Source organism: Leptinotarsa decemlineata, unplaced genomic scaffold (genome assembly GCF_025532065.1).
Source record: "Leptinotarsa decemlineata unplaced genomic scaffold, Ldec_3_MD MMD2_tig00026330_RagTag_RagTag, whole genome shotgun sequence".
In the NCBI taxonomy this organism is placed as follows: Eukaryota; Metazoa; Arthropoda; class Insecta; order Coleoptera; family Chrysomelidae; genus Leptinotarsa; species Leptinotarsa decemlineata.
The window spans coordinates 10,098,540-10,122,934 of NW_027412690.1; positions in this window are offsets into that span (position 1 = coordinate 10,098,540).

Below are 24,395 nucleotides of genomic sequence, written 5' to 3' on the forward strand. Positions count from 1 at the left end.
TACTGCATAGGTGTTTCCACGCATACTATTGATTATTTGGTTATGATGTTCCTGATCAATATTCAAATAAGGTTTTATGGAATTTCCATTATTGTGCCCAGTAATTTTCAACAATTGCTGTTCTTGAACTCCACTCTTAGCTAGTTGACTGACTGCAGTTGCTCTATTAGAGTGATTGGTTATTTTCCTCTGTTTCGTATCCAAGCCAATTGCTTCAGCAGAAGATTTCGTCCATCCGTTGATTATATTTCTACCCAGAGGCATATTGTCATACCAGTTATCGCTTCCTGTCTTCCAGTGACGATTTGGCCTTAAAAATAGTCTATTTGTCTTGATATTTGTGCCTCGTTTTGATAATAATTTAATGAATAATCTGACAGGACAAGCATTGTTATCACTATTTTGAACTAACCATTTGCTAGAGGCGCAGTTCTTTGAACCCCCTTGGCAGGTTTTACTGAAAATTTGATTATATTCTATCCTATTAGTTGGAGATCCATTGTTGTCCTTTTCGATATGAAAATAATCAACTACGCAAGCAGCACCTTCACCACCTCTCCAAGCCAATTCCACCGCTGCTATGTGATAAAATTTGCGTAGGAGTCCTATAGGGGTATTTTCATCCCAAAAGTTTATAATTTTACTCATTTCATTTGAAGTTAATGGTACTGAGCTTGTTTTGCGTTTAGTGGGATCTGTTTGTAAATTTCTTCGTGCTGCGTCGCGTGCATTCCGCGCTTGTTTGAATGCAACACTTTTGAAGGGGTCTAGCATGATATTATACTCCTTGTAATATTTTTCTTGTAATAATTTGCTTGTTATATTCCATACGGTTTTAACAGTAGCCTCCTTAAACTCTGTGCTATCCTTTTTTCTCATATTAATCGCCCAATCCTTGAGTATTAATGCAAGCTCTTCGAGAGTACGAATTCCATCCAATTCATATTTTCTGGCGTCACAAAACTCCATAAATATTTTCCAAGTGTATTTTTTACTATTGACAGTATTTTTTGGTGTATTTTCTTCAATGATTTTGTCAATTGCCGCATCATTTTGAACACCAAAGCGAGGAAGTGACATTTTCGAAATAAATTGAATTACTGAAATGTCAAACAACTTTATTGTGTTGGTTGCTTAGCAATGTTATGACATAAGTGATAACTACCCGTGAAAACTATCCATGGGTAGTTATCAGTGTAATGATGGTTTCATTGGTTATTTCGACACACATGACTAGAAATAGACAAATTTGATGGGATAATTTTTTTGGCAAAAAATTTTCAGTGCGGGACAAACCCATGAAGAGTATTCACAAATGATGAGGTGAAAATAACAATAAATGATCTGATTGTTACAAATAATATGCAATACCGTGTTATGAATAGTATAGTGCAGTGCAAATTACAATAATTAAATATGAAAATGTTTACTTCAAACAGCGATAGAAGTGTTTTTCGGTCTCCTAAAACATTGCCTTTTCTGTGGTGAACCCTGGCCAAAAATTAGCGTAAAAAATATTGCAAAAAATGCCAACAAAGCTCTTGGATTTCTGATCAGGACTTGTCACGACTTGCGTAATACTAACTCTGTTCGTACACTTTACATGGCTTATGTAAATATCCAGCAAAGTTCTGCTTCAGCTATTTGGAACCCCCCGTATATCTCGTATATTGAAAGACTTGAATCTATACAAAGCAAATTCGTCACCTATATCAACAGAAAATTCTTTCATAATCTCAAAGATCCATTACAAATCAAAATGCAACTCAATCTGATATCTTTGGCGGATAGACGCCAAATAGCTGATAGTAAGTTCCTATATAAAACAACGAATAATTGATTGGACAGCAGTTCTATATTGAACCAACTTTTGATAAATGTACCTCTGTATGATACCAGAGGATTATCTCCATTCAAAACAAATCAAAGTAAAACTAATTACTATATGAATTCTCCCCTGAATCGGTGTTTTAAATGCTACAACTCTATATCCAAAAATCAATAGAAATTGACATCTTTTCTAATTCCCTCGCAACCTTCACCACGTCTCTCAAACATTCATACAATCACCGTTTTCATTACTTGTAGAAGACTTTTGAGAAGCGGAAGTCTTTGTGGAAGAATAGTGTTTATTCCTTATTCATAAGGCCTACAAGGCCTTATTACATGAGTGAAAAAATTGGAATATAGATTTATATTGATACATTTGTATGGCTTACAGTCTAATATGTAATACATGCCTAACTGAAACATGCAATGAAACTGTCCAATTTATATCCATCAATAAGTTGACCGGTTCAAAAATCTGTTTTTAAAATCTATTTTTGAAATCTGTTTTCCGTTAACCAGCTTTCGCACCCCTACGAACGACAACCCTCAGAAGTTGAAACTTGTGCGAGCCAAGGATTAACGAGGTCTTACCTTTTTAACGTGTGATTCCTAACATTGGCTAGTCGCAACATGATCATAGGCGGTGACCTAACAGCAGTACCAACTAGGGGTATATTGAACGTAAGGGAATTTCTCATCCTCCTTGCAGGCACATTAAATCTCATCCGTGTAAGGAGAGTTGACTTTATGATTCAGTATTTCGAATAGATATATTAATATATATTGGTTTCTTCTGACGTCTAGAGACACTATTCTGAACTCATATCTCAATTGTGTTGTTCTGGCTATTCTGTAGTCAGGATAGATATGATGTATTTTTCAGTACAAAAATCTCAAAAACTCGTTTTGAATTTTTTCTACTTCGGAAAGTGTAGTTTGATATTCTCCCAACCAAATTTCTGATCCGAATTCAAGTTTCGATCTAACTAGTGTGTACTGCAAATTCTTTATAGCTCCAATATTGGTTAAATATTATGTTTGTCTCACTATGACGCCTAACATACGGTTTGATAATTCAGTTGTACTTTTTGAATGGTTTGAAAAGGATATTTTATCATCATATGTAATACCCAGGTCTTTCATAACGCTCTTTAGCCCCTCTCCTTGCATCATTTAATCAATCGTTATCGGCTTTCTCAACCTTTTTATTCCCATAAGACCGCATTTATTTTCACAACTCTACTTGCAAACATATTGCAATTCCTGATAGTTTCAATTAAAAAAAATCATCTGCAAATAGTAAACAGCTTGAGCACTTGAGAACTGAGGGCAAGTCATTGATAAACATAACAAAGAGTAGGGGTCCCAAATTGGAACCTTGTGGTACTTCAGAATTAGCTCCATATTTCCCTGAGGATATTTTCCAAACATTTTGAGTGTGCTATTGGAGAGTCCAAACTCATACAACTTTGTTAATAGTACATAGTGATCAATTGTTTCAAAAGCCTTTTTAAATCAGTAAATATTACATCGAGTTGTGACTCACCTTCGAATGTTTCAAAACCTGTAGAAACAGAGCTGAATAAATTTGTATTAACTGATTTTTTAAAAGGAAAGCCATGTTGCTGATGCATTATACTATTCCCAACATATCCATACAATATTGAATATATAATTTGTTCAAATAATTTAGAAGGTGCCGGTATTATTGATATAGGCCTGAAATTTCCAAAGTTCATTTCGTCACCTGATTTGGAAATGCTGCTTTCCATATACCTGGACATTCATTTGTTGTCAGGATTGAATTGAAGATATGTGGCATAGCAACAAACAATTAACGACATTCAGTCGAACAATAAAATAGTTGAGTCATCACAATACGTTTTTGTGAGTGTACTGTATCATGGATCACGGAACCACCAGAAACAGAATATTAGAACAGAAAGAAGAATATCAAATGACATATGACAAAAGAGAACACATTTCTTGATTACTCAGTAACCGTTGTTGGCATCACCACTGAAAAGAGTAGTGCCAATGGGATGTGGAAAAATATTTGTTTTGATGAAAAATATATTATTAGAAAATTATTGCTGAAGTTAATGGAAAAGGAAAGTTTCACTAAAGTTTTGTGATATTATCCGTTGAAAACAAATGTTCAAGGTGAGAATTTTTACAAAACAACAAAAAAAAATGAATAAAATTCATTCAAACGCTTTGAATCAGTTTTTTATTGAGATGATGTACGATGGACATCCCAAGAAATAACCTCTTTGTTAGTAATATGTTTCTTAGTCCCTGTCTTACTCACATGCTCAGTCAAGGTACATTTGTGTGGAGCTACTCTGCAATCGCTGTTGTGGTAATCTAGATGTTTGACCCATATCACGATGTGAACATAGAATAGAACAAAATACTTCAGATTGATACATTATTGGAGTTTCATCTTCAATATCAGGAAATAATGAGTTCAAAGTGGGAATTCTTTGATGAGCAATTTTGATTTGATCAAATTCTTCGAATATCCTAACAAGTTTTGATGTGAGATTTGCAATATATGAGTCGTGTCAATTGCTGAGATCATTGTTATTGAAATATACATGATGTATTTCGATTTCTTTTACACGTTGGTGTATACGAGGCAAATATAAAGTTCATAAAGGTCGCCTAGCTAATTGACGATAAAAGTGAGTAATACAGACAGAAAATGAGTTAAAATTTGTCGAAATCTCAACTGCAATGTTGAGATTCGAAAAATATGAGGGTAAGTTTGAAATGCGAGGAATAAGATTCAGAATAATGGTAATACGAAAGTAGGAATGAAAAATTTTGACATTCTATATTCTCTAAACAGTCGTCAATTTCGGAGTTTTATTGAGGAATATATTATGATTTGCAAAATTGGAATGCCTCAGTCGTATACTTCAATGATAAACCTAGGTATTAAACAGAGCAAGAGGACTGATACCAAGCAGTAAATCCTCAAAAAAAGCTTCTTTAAAACTTGATTTTTTTTCACAAAAAAGTACACCATAAAGGCGTATGCCAGGAATTTTGAATGAAATTTACTGAATTCTAAAATTTGAGAATTTTCTAAAAGAGAAGTAGTTGAAATTTCATAATGATAAGTTTGTTTAATTTCTATTTCAATCTCAGATTTGTTGTTAAATTGCGGTCTCAATAATTTGTTTTTATCTCATTTAAAATCAATATTGTGTATCATTTATTCACTTACCTCATTCAGAACTCGTTTTCTTCTAAGAGAGTTCAGTTTTCTTGGACTAAATATCAGTTCAATGGAAGTTACCATTATGTGTGTTACAGGCAGAATGCAACAGTCAAAGAAACAACGAAGCGGCTTTGTAGACACGTGGGAGGCGATGAGATTACGACCTTAATTAGATATTATGCATGACTCTGCTATACAGGGGGTTATATTACCTAGAAACAACATTTTTTGTTTGAAGGTGATTGACAATGTTTCATGATGAATTTCACTAGTTCGGACTTCCATTGTCTACTATATAAAATGATTTAAAATCACTGAAACAACTAAAAAAAGAAGAATCAAAAATGAATAGCTGAAAATAACAATTATATTAAGCAAAAATAACCTGAAATGAAATAATAGTGAAATAAAATACAAGTAAAAATAGAACAATTGAACAAAAAATAAAGAAATATAAATGAAAATGAAAATAAAAAGTTGAGAGATTCCAAGCCACGTTAGTTCACGACGTTTCGATTGTTAGTCTTTACAATCGTCTTCTGGTGGTGACTGGACTGATTCCTCCGAGAGATGACTATTTATAGGTCGTTCGAGTACTTTCAATTATCCCCGCTTTCCATTTTTTCTGCTTCACTGGTTTAGTGGGAGATGACCGTTTGGCGGGAGTTGGCCATTGTTCGCTGGATGATGGGTTTCCATATGTTGCGTATTTCTACGCTCACTTGGCTGAATACGTTGTTGGACAGCATGTCCAGGAAGCCACATGCTTCCTTGAAGTTTCTCCTAAACCAATGTTCTTCTCTGTGTATGATCTCAGCTTGGGACCACTCGATGTTATGTTGATGGGTCCAAATATGGTCTGCTATTCCTGATTTGCTGGTTTCCCCGCGCTGTGTGTGTTTCGTGAACGCGGCAATGTGAACACTCAATGGCCTCTTAGTTTCACCAATAGGGTATCCGGTGAATGCAATTCTTGGAATCGCAGTCCGTGTTTGGTGGCCTGGTTTTCGTGAGGCTGCTACGGATAGTGTTCGTAGATCTGAAGCAGGTCCTGATGTTACACTTGGATCCATTTCTTCTTATCCTCTCTGATAATCCTCTGATGTAGGGAAGTGCAAGCACTGGTTGTGACGGCTCCTCTTCCTTGCGAGGCTCCTGCTGTCTTCTAGCCAAAGTCTTTTCTACCATCGCTTTGGAGTAGCCATTCCGTCGAAGATCATTTTTGATGATGTCTAGTTCCTTCACGAGACCTTCCTTCGTATTACAGAGCCTACATTTTTATTGTTCTCATACATGTGGCAGCTCATCCAATTGGCTATATTGATTAGATATTATGTATGGTTTTGCTGTGAAGGAGGTTATGTTATCTAGGAACCACGTTTCTTTTCTCCTTTTACAGTTACAGCTTATTCATTCGGCTATGAAGTTCCCATCAGGATCAGGATCAGTTCCTGATACGGTGGCTTTGTGGAACATTGTAGAACGGTTCAGAACCGTCTTGAAAATCCTTCAACATTTCAAAAAATACTGGTACATTCTAGAATGTTGTGAATCATTCAAGACATGTCTGGAACATTCGTGAACATTTAGAAACATCCCAGGACATTGTGGAAGAGTCTCCAATGCTGTGGAATGTTCTGAAACATTGTGTAAATAAACGATGATGATGATGATTGTGGATCATTCGAAACTATGTTCATATGAGTGCGGCTACCGCTTGGTAGGATAATACAGAGTAGATTGAAGTAGAGTAGATTTATTTGCCCACTCTACAGGGTGACAATTTGAAAACTTACAATGGCTATGATAATAATAGTTTATTAGTTCTTTAGATTATGTCTAGCATAATATAAAAGATAAATTAATATTTAAAACATTTTTCACAAATTGTGCTCAATGAATTTAATATAGTTATTGATATAACTAAATGCAAGAAAGCATGGTGGTTAATTATATGTTATTTCTTACATAATACAGAATAAGTCAGGTGCGTTACAAAACAGTTTGTCCACGCGAAATTTCCATAATTAAAATAAGATACTTAAATGATAAACAGATTACAGACATACATAAGAACATCTAAAAGCAATAAAAAACAAATATAAAAATATGCATGCATACATAAAATAAAAATTCGGTTCAAATATGTGTCTCCCAGATACTCACTCACAGAGTAGTACGCTTTTTTTAATTAAATATTTTTGACTATTATTTTGAATTTATTCAAAGAAAGAGCTTTGTAGCAGTTTGGTAGATGATTGAACAAGGTTATTGCCATGTAATGAGTGATTTTTTGCTGATATCTTTTTGGCAACACTATTTTTGACAGATCACGCGTGAATCGTGTGTCAAACTTGTTCAGTTTGGTCTATAATTTTACCATGAATCGACTTATGAATGAACAATGCTTGAAAATTATTGAATTTTATTATCAATATTAATGCTTAGTGGGCATTCCGCTTCCAATGTATGGGCAGTTTCGTCGGCCTGCTGAGGGAGCTATTCGGAAGCTTTATGAATTTTGCTAAACGCTATTTTCGCCACTGGCATATGCCCCTCAAACTTCAAAATGACAATTGTTGAACCTGTATTTGAGTTAGGCAAAGAAAAACAAAGTAAGCAATCACCGTCCAATAAGCATAAAATCCAATCTGGCAAAACTATTCGAAAAAAATCCTCAAAAAACGTTAAACGACTTTCACAAAGAGATTTTAGATTTCCACTTTGGTTGGAGATCAACCACTGATGCCATAGTTGACTCAGTCATACACATATATGAACACTCAGATAAAAAATGCCCATGTCTGGGAGTATTTATCGATTTGGCCAAAGCTTTCGATACCATTAATCATGAAAAAGTACTGTCGAAATTGAATAATCTGGGTATCAGAGGTCTGGCAAATGATCTTATCGGAAACTACTTCAATGACAGAGTACAAATAGTTGAAATAAACGGTGAATCGAGCGACCCATTAGAAATTAAATACGGAGTTCCCCAGGGCACTGTTTCAGGGCCAATCCTATTTAAATTTTATTTGAATGGTATGGTATCCATTGATATTTCTGGAAAAGTTGTCTCATATGCTGATGATAGAGTAGGTACAAATAATTGATGAAACAACCTGGAAAGATGTAATATCTCATACAAGAAACGATACTGACTGGCAGAAATAAGAGTATAACTTTGAAAACATCCATTTCAGTAAGATATATCAGGAAGTCAACACAAAATTAGGCAGAAGTCCAAAAAATGAAAGCGGTATAACACTTACAATAAATGATACCACATTTACTGATCCCGTCTCAGTAGCTAATTGTTTCGGCGAACATTTCTCCACTAATATAAAAAACAAAATTGACGAATATTTTGGAGTTGACATGTCTCAAAGCTGCACCACTGGTGAAAGGCAACAAAATACCTTTTTTTTCGAACCAGCCACAACCGAAGAGGTCAAATCAACAATATTCAACCTCAAAAGTAAAACGGCATCAAGACCTGATAATGCATTTCTCAATGTTTTGAAACTAGTTTCTATTAGTGTGGTGCAACCCCTAACTGACCTGATCAATATGTCTATTGAAACAGGTGAATTTCCAGATGTGCTGAAATTGAGTAAAGTGATCGCCATACATAAAAGTGGTAATAGATCAGAAATTGATAATTATAGACCAATTAGTCTTCTCAGTATTTTTTCAAAAATTTTAGAAAGACTAATGTACAATAGACTAATGAATTTTTTAATAAGTCATAAAATTTTATCTGATTCTCAACATGGATTTCGCTTGGGCAGGTCAACTGAATCTGCTACTACCCTTTTTGTTGATTTCAAATCTAGGAATATGGACAATAGGAAGCACGTGGCAGGAATTTTCTTTGACTTGTCTAAAGCTTTCGACTGTATTGATAAAGTGTTTATGGCTTCCAAACTGTATAATATTGGCATTAGAGGAAATATTCTTGACTGGATCATTTCATTCCTATCAAATAGACAATTCTTTGTAGAAATAGATAGTGTTGAGTCAGAAAGATATTCAGTTGATGTTGGAGTAGCGCAAGGTTCAATTCTGGGACCATTGCTTTTCTTACTTTTTCTCAATGACCTCCCAATTATGTCGATAGGCGCTTTTATCTAATCAATTTTGCTGATGACACAACATTTGCTATAGCTGAGTCATCTATGGAGGATATGATTTTATCGGTCGAACTCTGTATTAGTGAAATGACAAAATATTGTCATTCCAATAAACTGATGCTAAATGCACAGAAAACAAAAATTATATATTTCAATAAGAACAATTTGATCGATAGTAAAGTCCTACAGACACATAACTCCACTAAGTTTCTGGGTGTAATGATTGATAAATCACTCTCATGGTCTGAGCATATTGAAGGTTTATCTAAAAAACTATCCAAATCATACTTCGCAATTCTGCAATTGAGGTATGAACTTCATGAGAATATACTTATCCAAGTTTATTATGCATTAGTATATTCTGCACTATCTTTTCACATCACGTTATGGGGAAATGCTACAGAAATAAATAGGATATTTGTTACTCAAAAACGAATTGTTAGAATGATGTTCAACATGAAGCCACGTGATTCTTGTAGGAAAATATTTAAGAGTAAAAAGATTATGACAGTTTGCTGCATTTATATTCATAAAAGTTGCTTACACATTAAAAAGCATGAAAATGAGCTAATAAAAAACAATTATCACCATCAATATTGCACTAGAAATGCTTCAAATTTAATAACAATGACTCACAGAACATCCGCATTTGAAAAATCGCCAACTTATGCTGGGGTAAAAATATATAATAAACTCCCTAATCTAATGAAGGCCTGTAATACTATGGAATTAAAAAAATCACTGAAAGATTTCTTATTGGCTAAATCTTATTATACATTACAAGAGTATTTCGCTGATTGAGTTTTTGTGGATATCTGTTTGTAAATAATCTTATTCTTTTATGTTTTAATCTTACATTTTTACACTTGTACATCTATACGTTTTTACATTTTTATTTATACATATATGTATATATATCTGTATTTTATGGTCCTATGTTTGTATGTATTGAATGTATATTTACATGTTTGTTTGTTTACATATTTATAAGTATAAGTTGACGTGTTCGATACCATGTAGTTGGTCCATGAATGAATAAATTTATTTCTTTCTTTCTTTCTTTCTTTCTATACTATATTTGTAAAAGACTCAGAGCTCTTTGGTATGTTTTTCGAACACTTAAAAATATACTGAGTATCAATAATTTGCGCAGTATATATTTTTCTTTAGTTTAGTCTCTCTTAATGTATGGAAATCTAGGATAAGGTGATGTCTAAAGTACAACTGTACAACCGCGTATGGTACTACAGAAACGATTTCTCAAAATTATCTATAAAATAAATTTTCGTTTCTCATCGGCACAAATATTCCAATGTTGTGATTTGATGAGTTTGATATATCTTCGTTTTAAACAATTATTGTTAATATTTATATTTTACAACAGAAATATATTCAAAAATCATCAACATGGATTTGAAAACCCGACTCAAAACGAATGACCTAGATATACCGAAAATGAACACGGCTATTGAACAAAGATCAATTACATATATTGGACCCAAAGTATTCAATCTTGCTCCAACTTTTTATGAACTACCCATGCATTTTTGAGATTAGGCAGTATGCTTTCTGATAACATTGATTTTATTTCATAAATCTTCCAAAACCCAACTTTGTCATTCAACTCTTTTGTAAACTACACTTTATGTAAGTGTATTACTTGGAAAACTGTGATTTTTTGCAAACCAATTGGGTTTTTCCCGTTTTTAAATAAGCAAATGAATATGTTGAGTAATCTCAAACTTGACTTGTTTTCCACCAGAGTACCACGGGTACCCAAAACTTCTCATAAACAACTAGGACACATGTAACAATTGCTTCTTTTCAATTCGGTAATGAACAAACTGCCAGAAATAGGTAAAGCTACATCCAATTTCGTGTGGGTTATTGAACTCAGCGTATACTTTTATCATAAGTATAAACAGTTCCCTCGAACCAACTACTGTTATGTGTTCTACAAGTCGTCACCGTAATTGTCGTAGGAATAAATTTTATTGTGTAACTATAGGTCATTATTTTCTTGCTTCCGAGAAGAATTTATAGAATCCAGTTTGTTCGTGAATTGATTATTATCATATACCGGTCTAGCGAAAATATGGGATCTGTCAGCGACATGTTAGTTTTCCAAGCCCGACTTTGCTGCCGGTATTCTCTTGTTATATATGAGATAAGAGCAGACATCAAATCAAACAATTTATTTTTCACAGAAATACAATCGTTAATGGTGATATCAGTGAAATAAAAATAAATAACAACATTGTGTCCCACACCTAAGCATCAGGAAGACTGTAATTGTCTAAGTAATACCTTCTAAATTATTTGATAATGAAGAGAAATTGAACAATCAGAGTTAACAGTCAACAATCATAGTGATGATATAACATAACGAAACTATAATAGAGCGCCAGCAAATTATTTACAAATATTATAAAATCCATATTGTTACAGCAACATTATTAATTGTAATTCAAACGTATTTTTTCTCAATAGTTTCAACTGACGAAGAAATAAGTGTCTTGTTTTCATTTCTACATATTTCACGAAAAATTGTGAGAATCTTTCAAAGAAAGGAGGAAAGCAGTTGAGTTGAAAATAAACTCTTTACAGGGATGTGAATATCATTCGGACATAAGCTAAAGAAAACATCCCCTCGTATAATTCAATGTTTATATGTAAGTAAAATATATAATTATATAGACATATGAAAAATGTATAAAACCTACCAACCTAAATGAAAAAGACAGAACACGAACATATTAGATAAAGGTTAAGAGTGTCACAGTACGAATAACAAATGTTATTTGAAAACAACAGTACAAATATAACATTTCATTGTCAAAAAGAAAACATCTTCATAAAATATAGTATTATGTCATAAATTCACTAAAACTGTAACAGTTTTTCTCAATAAGTAATGCTTCAAGTCTGGATTTAAAAATATTAATATTTGGAGATGATTGGATAGAGCCATCGAGGTGATTAAAAACGTTGCATCCCACATATAAACGACTTTTTTGGTATATCATTAGTCGCTTAAAATTCTCTCTACATGACTGACTCCAATTTATTCCTGCAACAATTCTCACAGCAAATTTTTGCAGAGCGAAAACACGTGACCAAGAGGTACATGTATTCCAGTCAAGAATACCATATCGCAGATGACAGTTGATTAATAGTATGTTTTCATGACAATGATTTGATGAGAACTTTAACGCATAACAATTTTTTTTAGCTTTTTACAAAGTATATCGAGGTGTGGTTCCCAGCACAGTTTATAGTCGATTGTTAGTCCAAGCAACTTACTCGTTTCACTAGCGTATACATTCATGTCAAAGTATATTTCATTAAAGAGATTTTAGATAAATTTACCATTAGAAGATATATTTTGCACCATTCCATTACTTTATTGTATACCATTTCTGATGTTATCACAAGTTCAGTAGTATCTTCACCAGTTATGAGTAGATTTGAATCACCAGCATATGATATCACTAGGATTTTAGCGATGTCAAGAAGGAAATTAATGAGATTATTAGCATAGATTGAAATATTATGACTGTATCTTCATATATGAATTGATTCATAATCCGATTCATAATCTGGAATTCTACAGTATGTGTCCCTTTTTTTTAATAGTATATGAATGTATCATTGTTTGTATAATATGCTGCTCTATTAATCTGCTGATTTTTTCAATATTACATTGTACTCATACTTATTCATAGCTGCAAACTCAATTATATTTGTCTTGTAATTGAGATTACTCCTGAATAAACCTTTTTTTTCATAACAAAGGTCCAAGAATTGAGCCTTGGAGAACTCTGATGATTACACTCTGGGATCGATCAGTTGAGTATGATTTCATCAAATTCAAGGCTACACCCGTTATACCACAACGCTCAAGCCTAATTACCACAATCAAAGGCCCAAGAAGAGTCAATAAAAAGCCCACAAATCTGGACTTTTCCATCCAAGGCTATTATTACATTTTATTGATAATTATATAAAGCAGTTTCAGTACTTCTACCATTTGTGAAACCATGCTGACTTGAAGATAGCAGCTTATTTATAGTTAGAAATGAAAGCAGTTGATTTCTTATTTTCAACTCATAAAGCTTGCTAAAGCTTTATAAAAGACTTATTTCTCTATAGTTTTCAGTGGAGTGGGGGTCACCTTTTTTATATACTGGGTTTATAAGCCGAGCCTTTAGTTTGTCTGGGAAAATCCCTTTTTCTAAAGACAAATTTATTAGATAAGCCGGGGGAAAACTCAGTTCCTGACTACATTTCTCAATAATATTATTAGATATCCCATCATGCCCACATGAATACGTGTTTTTCAGGTTATGAATCAAATCTATTACCTCAACTTCAGATGATTACCAATTTTATCATCTGCACCTGTTATTGAATGTTATTACCGTCCATGATGATTTGCCAAAAGAGACTGAATAAATGATAACTAATCACACAGATATAGCTTCAACAAAAGGGCCGATATTGAAACTGACGTCGTCATTGGAAAGCTTCATAATATAATACATGAAAGAGTTACGATGAAAAATTTCACTCTCTCAGATCACTCAGAACACTGTGGACTTCAAAGTTTCGGAATGGAACACTTATTAAAATTGGAAGCAGTATATTTTCAGGAGAGAATAATTTTTGGAAAGAAAGGTTTCGCCTTCCTACTTTTCCATCAATTGTGTTTTCAATTTAAAAAAAAAATAACTGTATACAAAAATGTATACAGGTATCACAAAGTACTGTGATGAAAGTGATGAAATTTCACTTTCATAGAATACTGTCATCCTCACTTGAGGAGGATGTAGCGACGTTTCGAAATAAGATACTTTTGCCCTATTACTACTTCAGGAAAGAGAAACAACCTACAACATTTACCAATTTGATGAAACTTGCTTTTTTTTCAAATTGCTACTCGAAGTAGAAATAATGATAAACTGTACGTGATCAAACAAGTGAAACTTTCAATATTCAGAAATATTACCCCCTTTCACATACTCCCACAGCGAATAAACTCTCACGAAAACAACATAATTTTGTTTATAAAAAAGTAATACAATTTATAAGTGTCAAAATCCAAGATGCACATGGTTTCCAGACGTTCATTCTCCTTTGTATATAAAGGAAGACCCTCAAGTGGCTCTCTCCCTTAACTGCGGTTGTTGCATTGAGGGTGGCTGGCCACGGAATAATATTTGTGGGAAGTGACTAGTGGGACGACGTGAAGGATAAAATCAGTGAAACGTATAACAAAATCTGTTGAAAAGTCTTTTTCCGTTAGCCAGCTCTCACCCCCTACGCACGAAAACCCTCAATAATCGAAGCTTTTGAGAGCCAAGGAATAATGAGGCCTGACCTTTTGAAGTGGGATTTTTTTTGTAATATCATCAAGACTGGTGCTGAAGAAGCAGTAAGGCAAGGGTCTTATTCCGAAACATCGATATACGTCATTGAGACAACAGTATTCCATGGAAGTGAAATTTTACCTATTTCGTATACTATATTGTGTAGCAATCCTCTGAATGATTTCTGAGTCAATTCCTCAACGAATGTTTGGAGAACAAACTGAATAGGACGAAGAGTTTTTTATATAATTCAATGTTCATCTAAAAGCAGTTGTTGCGAAAGTTTTTTTGTGTAATTCACTGATTATTTGATAGTAATTGTTTCGAGAGGGAAGTTACTTCTTCGCATGATCTTCACATCTTCGTAAAAAGTTAATTCCAAAATTAATTGGTTCTTCCTTTCTTTGGAAGATTGTCACATTTTTTGTATAAATATGAAGAAATAGAAAACTTATCTTTGAAATTAGTTATTTCGAATGCATTTTTTCTTGCGTATATATCTGAAAGGAAATTTTTGAATGATTCACACATCTTATCGATATTCATACGACTTCTGAAAATACTAAAATGATTCCTCAAAACATATTTTATGAAAAGATTTCCACATTTCTTTTTGTACAAAGATGGAGAAGTACAAATTCAACAACTTTCTTTCCCAAACATCAGTAGAGACAGTTTAATCCTTAGTTATTCTGATGTAGGCTTATCTGATCATCATTTACAAATTTTTGTCTGGAAAAATTAAATTAAATATATACCCACTAACGCTAAAGAAGCTGTCTCAACTCGTGAACTTCGTAAAATTACCGATCTCTCCATAGCTGAATTCAAAAAACTTTTCACAGGAGACATGGAGTTTCAAAATAACTTCACTACTGCCACGTTTACCAACATAAACGAAGCTTTCAGTAACTTCTGGGAACATTTCCATTGATGCTTTGAGGCAGCATTTCCTAAATGTTCCAGAAATAGAACCTCTAAGCAATAAAATAACAAAGTTGTCCTTTCTACTCCGCTAAAGAAAAAAATTGAAGATCTTAGGCACATAAATTATCTGAAAAAACACGAGAACTCCGACACTAAAGACACTGCTTATAAGACAGCAGAGAAAATCTTAGAAATTGAAATTCGTCAGGAAAAGATAAATCATTATATGAAAAAAGTAAATGAGTCTAGCGATAAAAGCAATATATTTCAACGAAATGAAATATTGACAGTTGCAAGTCTGTACATTTTAAAAACATTGACATATGTACATAAAAATAAAGAACTTTTCCAAACAAAAACAGAGATGCATAGCTATAATATAAGAAGAAAAGATATGATCATAACACGAAAACACCATCACGCAAAATATGAAAAATCTGGCATTCGAATGTACCTATAATTTACTTCCAAACGATATAAAGACTCTGTCTCCTCATATCGTCAAAAAAATAATTGAAACGTTATTCATCTGAGAAGGGTTTTAACACAGTAGACGAATTCACACTTGAAGTAAGCAATGAGCGATCGTATTTCTTTTGAAAACTTTATTTCAAAATGTCCTTGTTACCTTTCCTTGTTTATTGTTTCTAAGCAAGCTGGTGATTCATATTTTTCCTTTTGTTGTTTTTCCGGGTGTTCATCCGTTGTGTACTATTCGATAGTCGACGTTTCGCCATCATCTCAGATGGCATTATCAAGACGAGTTACTGCTTCGCTTCGAGAGTTACACCCATCTACTTATCCCATCTACACATTATATAACAAAAAGGATCAATAAATCAAAAAAAAATCTTTCCTAAAAATACAACCCTTTCAATTTCAATAAACATTCTCCATATGATCAATTGCCGCTTGTCGGTAACATGTGCATTTGCAATTCGTAATGAATAATATTTTCATCAACCTCCTCACAACTTACGTTAAAAATCGTGGCAAACTAGCCCATGCACTTGCAATATATTCAGTGCAGTGGTAACAATTCAAAGACAAGATCTTTATTCTCTCTATTTCCAAGCAAAATAGTGGAAACAATGACCGGGAGTGACCGTGGCCTGTCACCGGGTCAAATTGGAACGTCACCTCTTGTTTCTCGCTGCTTTCGACTTTCTAGAAACAATGATTTTAATAAGTGAATATGTAATGAGATTCGGACAAATTGTCGCAAATTTCAAGTAGGTCGACGTGCTCTGCGATGCTTTCTGTGTCAGTAAATTGAATACGACGTGGTCAACTTTACGCGGAGGTCATTGAAATATAATTATTTTCCATTACCATCGTTTCTGAATATTTTGTGAGATGTGCCTGGAGCCAGATAGAATTTTATGTGACTTTAAAATTTCCAAACGAGGTGCCTACTTAGAGTGCCCAACGCAAGTCAAATTGTTTGGGTTGGAAGGGGTCATATAGATTTCTGAATCAATATTTCGAAGAAAAATATAACACTATACAATAAGATCTTTCAAATTTTCCCCTTTGGGGGTGGAAATTCCTGATTTCCTTACTTGATGATCATTAACGCTTTACAAAGAACCTGCCTGCATATTCCAAGATTCTAGTAGCTTCGGCCTGTACGTTAATGAAAGAGCGGACAACAGCTAGAAATTTATATTTTTACTTTAAAAATACAGTAACTGAAAGAATATGTCAACTGTACTAAGTAATGAATAGTTTCGAGAATCGAATTACGTTACCTATAAAAAAATTCGCAAAACTAGCACAACCGTCAACGACGTTCGCCCTCACGCGTCTGCCCGCGTTCGGATCCCGTTCTCGGCGATGGCGCTTCATTGCTTAGACCGTCCCTCGGTCAATTTCATGTCATTAAGAATGTACCTTCATTTCAATTATTATTATTTAACCATTTTTGTAGTAAAATAAACAATCACTTTACAAATTACTGCCGCAGTTCACTTTATCAGCTGATTATTCCAAACACAATCAATCAAAAACCCTTATATATTTGAAAACTTCATCTATAAATGAAATCTAAAAATTGACACTGCTTCCCAAACCGATCGATTGGGGGAAAACCATAGCAACGTTTTATAAATATTTCGTGGTCGGTACCACTCAACTTCCGTCCTCTTGGTCTCTTAGCCACTGCCGGAAAATGTGGATGCGCAGTTTATCGAAATTTAATGTTGCCAATATGTGAAGACGAAATCGAAGTTTTCCTTTGATGTGTGGGAAATATTGAATTACTCAGTGGCGTTTCATGTTTGTCACGGTTCCATTTATCTTCCTGTTTGAATTTATCCAATTCTATTGATGTAATCAGAAATCCGACCAAGAAATATTTCTTTTTCACTTTGTTACAGAAAAAGTCCATTCTCATCGATATATCAAATATAAAATTTAGCTACAGTTAGTATTTTGTTTTATTTCGCTAGAGTAAATACAATTTTCAACCATTTATTTCACCTTCATAGTGAATAATGAATGTACCATTATTTACTCACTTTCCTCTATCAGAATTTCACGTACATTTGTAGGGCGTACCAACCTATCTTTGTTTTCTAACTACATATTTTTTTCATTTGCAAACAAGTGTGAGATTCAACACGAGGAATATGCCATTTCACGAAATGCTCAGATGATCTGATCAACAAATTTAGTTAAGAGTTCTAGAGTCTTACATTCGAAGTTTTGAAAGATATTTGTCTTACTTGGAGTTAAAATCTTCATGACTAAATCGGGCCAATTTGATATTTGCCAATGGCTACACCGGAATCATTAGTTCCAATGAGTCTGATGTAGCAGATATCAAAGTTAGACGATTTTGTCAAGGAGTCAACTATGGACCAGTTGATTCGGCTATGACTTGTCGGATCATTTTTTGAGTATGGCTTCCTGAACGAACATTCCCTGCAAGTGATCGTCGATGGATATCTCTCGAATACTTTTATACAGTGTCATCATTAAAGTGCGCACCATACGGGAAACTGTTTTTTCGAAAAGTTTCAATGAAGTTTAACTTCGGCACTTGTTTGTGCTTTAAATTCAACTTGAAATGATGCGGCCAACTGCGACCCAATGACGTTCCGTTTGCGATACAACATGGGGTGGACCCGGTAAAGTATTGTAAACTCGCTCAGACCAGCTGTGGAAAATCATAACGGAATCACGAAACTTTGTTTGAAAACTCAAGAGGTTTGCATTCTCAATGGGTATTATTTACTTTTCACGTGGAATTACTCACAAGTGGTTCGAGAATTATCTCACAGAAAGAAGTCTGATTGTGAAAACCTCATCATCCTCATCAGAAGGCGAAATAAAAAAAGGTGTACCACAAGGTTCGATACTGGAACCGATACTTTTCTTGCTATACATAAACGATTTAGCATCTATCGATATAAAAGGAAAATTTATACTAGTCGCTGATGACACCACAACATTGTGGCGTGATAAAACTTTATGTAATCTCTACGAGAATATAAGTGCGGATATGAAAAAAAATAAAAAAGTGGTGTGACTATAGTCACAAAGCGACATATCTGGGGGTCATCCTAGACAAGAAACATTCCAGGCCCACGTACAGCAGATAATAGGAATGGCCAGACAGGCCAGAAGACGCCTGGCGCCGATCATAGGAAGAAGCAGTAACATGGCATTGAAAGTCAAGTTACTAATGATCAGAACGATTCTAATGCCAATAATACTATATGCATGCACTGCCTGGGACCAGTGCGCATAGACATACAGAAAGAAGATCTAATCGTTCATGAATGCGAGCGTAAGGACCGCTGTGAACGCACCTTATTATATACCCAACAGATTTATATACAGAGACCTAGACCTGGACATGCAATATGTGGACGTGTATATGAGAGAACATGCAGAAAGCACGTTCGATAGAATCAGATCGCATTCAAATCCAGCGTTCCGCGATCTACACAATGCGTTAAATATAGATGGCCCCAGATTCCGAGAAAGGGACAAACATCCCAGGTCCACCAAACGAATAACAGACCGCCCCCGTTAGTCGCCGTCAGGCGGCTAAGGTAAGTATAACACTTATCGGATACACTCTCTTCTAGGTAGGTTCAGCGAAGAACACTTCGACCGCGATCGCGACAAAAATTTTTCTTTGATGCACTGAGAAACGTTCGATGCATAACACAAAGCCGCCGGTTAGTTTTTGGGGGGCCCCATGCTTAAATTCAGTTAGGAATAGTCAGATTAAACAAAGATTCGATAAGAAATTAAAAACACCTGAAGGCTGACTTTCGACCAAAAAAGGTCAGATGTCAATCTTGCTGAAGTGTCCATCAGTAAGTTGAGGACCGCTCGGAGAGCGGGGGTGGATGGAGTGGGGTACTAGGTTCTCCTCGCTAACTAGCTGGGGGGGGGGGAAGCTTCTACTTCAGGGCACTCAACCCGGGAGGGGGCATGGGGGGGTGACTCTAATCTACTGTCTTTCAAAGTTTCCAAAACAAATTTAATATCATTCCGCTGCTTTATTGATAGCATTCCTTTACCAACACAAGACGCGGACAGGATAATTGAAAACAGACCTAATACTAAATTTTTGGGGATAATAATTGCCAATAAACTCGCCGATCACATTGTAACCCCCAATAAAAAACTAGCTTCAGGGTGTTTTGCAGTAAGAATAACATTGAAGGATCTTGGTTTGTCTGCCGCTCAATTGGCTTATTTCTCACTTCTTGTTGAGCCGCATTCAAGATATGGAATTCCTTTCTTGCGAGTATGTTGTAAAACTGAAATGTGTGTTCATTATTCAGAAAAGGGCTATGAGATTCATGTGTAATGCAAAAACTCGAGACTCCTGCAAACTCCTATTTGAATTACATAAAATCTTGACAGTTTATAGAAACTTTATTTTAGAAACAGTATGTTTAATTAACAAACATAAATTGATATTTGGCGGTTAACCCAATTATTATGCCCTTCGTCAATCTAACGAACTAAGATTACCCATACCAGTCTCTACTCTAGTCGAAGACTTTATACAGTGTGACCCGTTTTTAATGGAAACCCCCCTAAAATTTGAAGTTGTAAATCGATTTTAATAATTTTTTTTGGGATTTTTTATTAGCGATTTTTTTATTGAAAAAATCACTACGCCACTGGATTCACAGTGCCTCTAAATAGGTGTGACCAAAATTTTATGAAAAAATATTCATTATTAACAAAGTTATGACAACTCAAAAATTCGAAAACTCACACAATATATAATTTTTTTTATGATTTCAACAATAAAGTGCCGCCAGATGAAAAAAAAACAAATAGCGTAAATATTTTTAATGAAAATAACGGAATTACATTCACACAATTCAACTAACAATGAGGCAAAAAATTTTAATAAACGTAACGTAACATCAGTGCAACAACTGATTCTAACTCATATTCTAGTAGCCTCTACTAATCCACCACGTATACATGTGTCGTAGCGTTGACGAATGTTTCTGATTACGTTCCTTAGTTCTTGAGGGCTATTATTTGCACATACCTGTCGAATTCTTGCACAAAGTTCATTTCTATCTCTTGAGCGGTTTTTGTAAACCTTTTGTGTGAGAAGTCCCCAGACAAAAAAGTCCGAAACTGTGAGGTCTGGTGATCTGGGTGGCCACTCTATAAACGGACTACCACGGCCTATCCATCTGTTTGGACAATGTTCGTTGAGCCATTGCCTCACAGCTCTGGCATAATGAACTGAACACCCATCTAACCGGACAATTACATTTGATCGTTCATTGATTGGCAGCTCGTGAATAGCATACCAAAACTGTGTTTAAAAATTCTAGAAACCTCTACGCATTAATGTTTTCCTCAAAAAAGAAAGGACCAATAATTCGTTCGTTCAATATCCCACACCAGACGTTGATTTTCTGGGAATACTGGCTCTTACAGTTTATTATCCAGTTAGGATTATCCGCTGCCCAATAGCGACAATTCTGTGATGACACGACTCCATTTGTAGTGAAAGTGGCTTCGTCGGTATATTAAATATTTTTTAGGAAATTTCTATTATTTAAATATTCCCTTTGGGTCCATAAACAATATTCCAGGCGTCTTGCTTCGTCGCCTTCTTGAAGTGTCTGTAAAAACTTTGGCAAGTCAAAGGTTTAATATTCTTCGCCTTGAGACATCTCCGAATAGTTTCTCGTGGAATATTCAAATCTGAAGTGGCATTCCTTATACTGGCATTAGGATTATTTCCGAAATAATCATTTCTGTCATTCCTGTTTTGTCTTTGTACAGGATTACTTTTTAACATCAGTTTTGATACTGCACCAGTTTCATTGAATATTTTATTTATTTTATTTACCGTACCGCAGCTAATACGAGGACGATCTGGATGTCTCTCATTAAATACTCTACAAACCTCTCTAGCACTTCTAACGTCATCTCCCGAAAGACGTTCAATTTCAATTTTCTCTCTTACGCTCAATCTTGCAGCTGTGACACAAAATAATTCGAAAAACTGAAAGGTGAATATTACTGACAATAGTACACTTAAATCTTTCACAAGTGTCAAACTGTAATATCATTTCCATGGCAACTAAGATTTAAATTGAAATATTAGGTCTTGGTTTTAGTTAATTTGCGTGAAAACTTGAATGCAATTCCGTTATTTTCATTAAAAATATTTACGCTATTTGTTTTTTTTTTTCATCTGGCGGCACTTTATTGTTGAAATCATAAAAAAAATTCTCATGGCTATATCTGTTGATATAGGATGTTTTTTGTAACTGTTAGCTGTGTGAGTTTTCGAATTTTTAAGTTATCATAACTTTGTTAATAATGAATATTTTTTTATGAAATTTTGGTCACACCTGTTTAGAGGCACTCTGAATCCAGTGGCATTGTGATTTTTTCAATAAAAATATCGCTAATAAAAAATCCCGATTTTCGACTGAGAAAAAATATCGTAGTATGCCCTGAAACTTTAATAAACATTTCAAATTTTGTCCCAAGGTAGACCTTTTAGTACTCGACTTTAAAAAAAAAAAATTAAAATCGGTTCCATTAAAAATGGGTCACACTGTACTATAATGGTCATATCAAAATATTAGAGGATAACTGCTTATTTCGAAAATCAGTAACAGATTTATCATGTGGTAGACCCTTTTATAGTTTAGAAGACTTCTTTGAGGACCGCTTTCTCTAATTTATTTTATCAACTGTATTTTATTAAACAAAGTATGGTATACTGCATTTGGACATTTTGAACTTTTTTGGTATTTTTTATTGTATGATATCTTTAATCAATTTTATATGTGTTTGAGTATTTCAACATTATTTTTACCCTATATATGTATGTGTGCATAGATATGCATATGTGTATCTGCAGCTTTGTCGATAAGACTTAATGTTCTTTGGGCAATAAAGCATATTATTATTATTATTATTATACTATAAAGTGAATTGTTGTAGGTCACTAATGTTGTTTACTAATTTTTCAATAAAAAAGACTTCAATCGAGCTTACAATTCATACATTAAAAAGTATATTTTTACCTTTCTGAACGAAAAATTATCATGAACCACAAAGAAAGGCTTTTTAGTACCTCCCGACTTTGTTGATGCAGTTTATATACCGTTGCATACAAGTCATCATCGATTGTTCAGTGGGAGAAACTAGCAAGCAAGGTCTGAATCTTGACTGTATGTATCATACGCGTATGCGACCATGATCCCAAAACCCAGGAATGCAGCAGGCCATGCCTAGACAGACGAATATCATACAGAACAAAGTGATGCGACTGCTTTTGAATGCTGCCATCTTCATCTTTTATCTCCCGTTTTTGTTCAGTTGTTCACACGTGTATAATTGTGTTGTATACAACGATTATGGCTAGTGAAGTGCTTTTATTTGTTGGCAAGGATTTATCGGTATATGCTAAGAGAACGAGTTAAATCGGCTGTCCAGATTATTTCAGTCGCATTTTTCACAGAAAGAAGCGATTCCTCACGGTATGCGGTACAGGTTGTGATAATGATGGAATCTACTTTATTCTGATACGGCGCGGCGTCTTTTGTCAGCTTCGTTTATTTGATATTCTCGTTTTGAAAATTCCAATTATCATTATTCTGGGCTTTGAAGAGTCATTCAATGAAAAAATGCAACATGGAAGAAATAGTATTTTGGAATTTCCAGGAGCTATTAGTTCTTTGGTAAACAATCTCTATCAGCAATCGATCAAAACACCGCTACCTAAAAAATATGTTGTCTGTTCAACAAATAAGGTACATTTTATTTTTTTCCTTTCAAAGTATTATCCCTCAGTTAAAATACACTTCTGTATCTGTAGAGTAGGGAGGATAAGTTTAGACACACATTACTTAGGCCACATGTGACCCATTGTACATCCTCCCAAAGAGTTGTCCTCCTAGGTCATCGTCCAACCTGTCCTTTCCAGGAAGGTGGACAGGTCATTGGGAGGCATATCCTTTATATCGGCAGGTGTAGACCAAGATTCGCCGAACACTCATTATCTTATTGACGATAACTCCGGGCACTCGCATAGTTCATACACACATCGGAAAAGTCTGGGGATATTTTTAAAAATGGCAATAATTTTTTTTTAGATCGCTTTAGGGGAAAAAAAATTGATGGCTGATTATTAAACGAATGTAACTTACAACAAAATCTATTGAATGGTCAAAAATACTGAGTGCGCATATAAGCAAAACTAAAAAAAATATGGCTCTTCTTTGGCACCCCGAAAAAAAATCATAATACGAAAAAAATTGAATCAGTACAAAGTATGGCCTCCACGCTGGTTTATTACGGCCCTACATCTATCGTGCATCGACAAAATGAGATTGTCAATGTCTTGTTGAGGTACATTTGCCCATTCAGCGATTAAAAGCTCTCTCA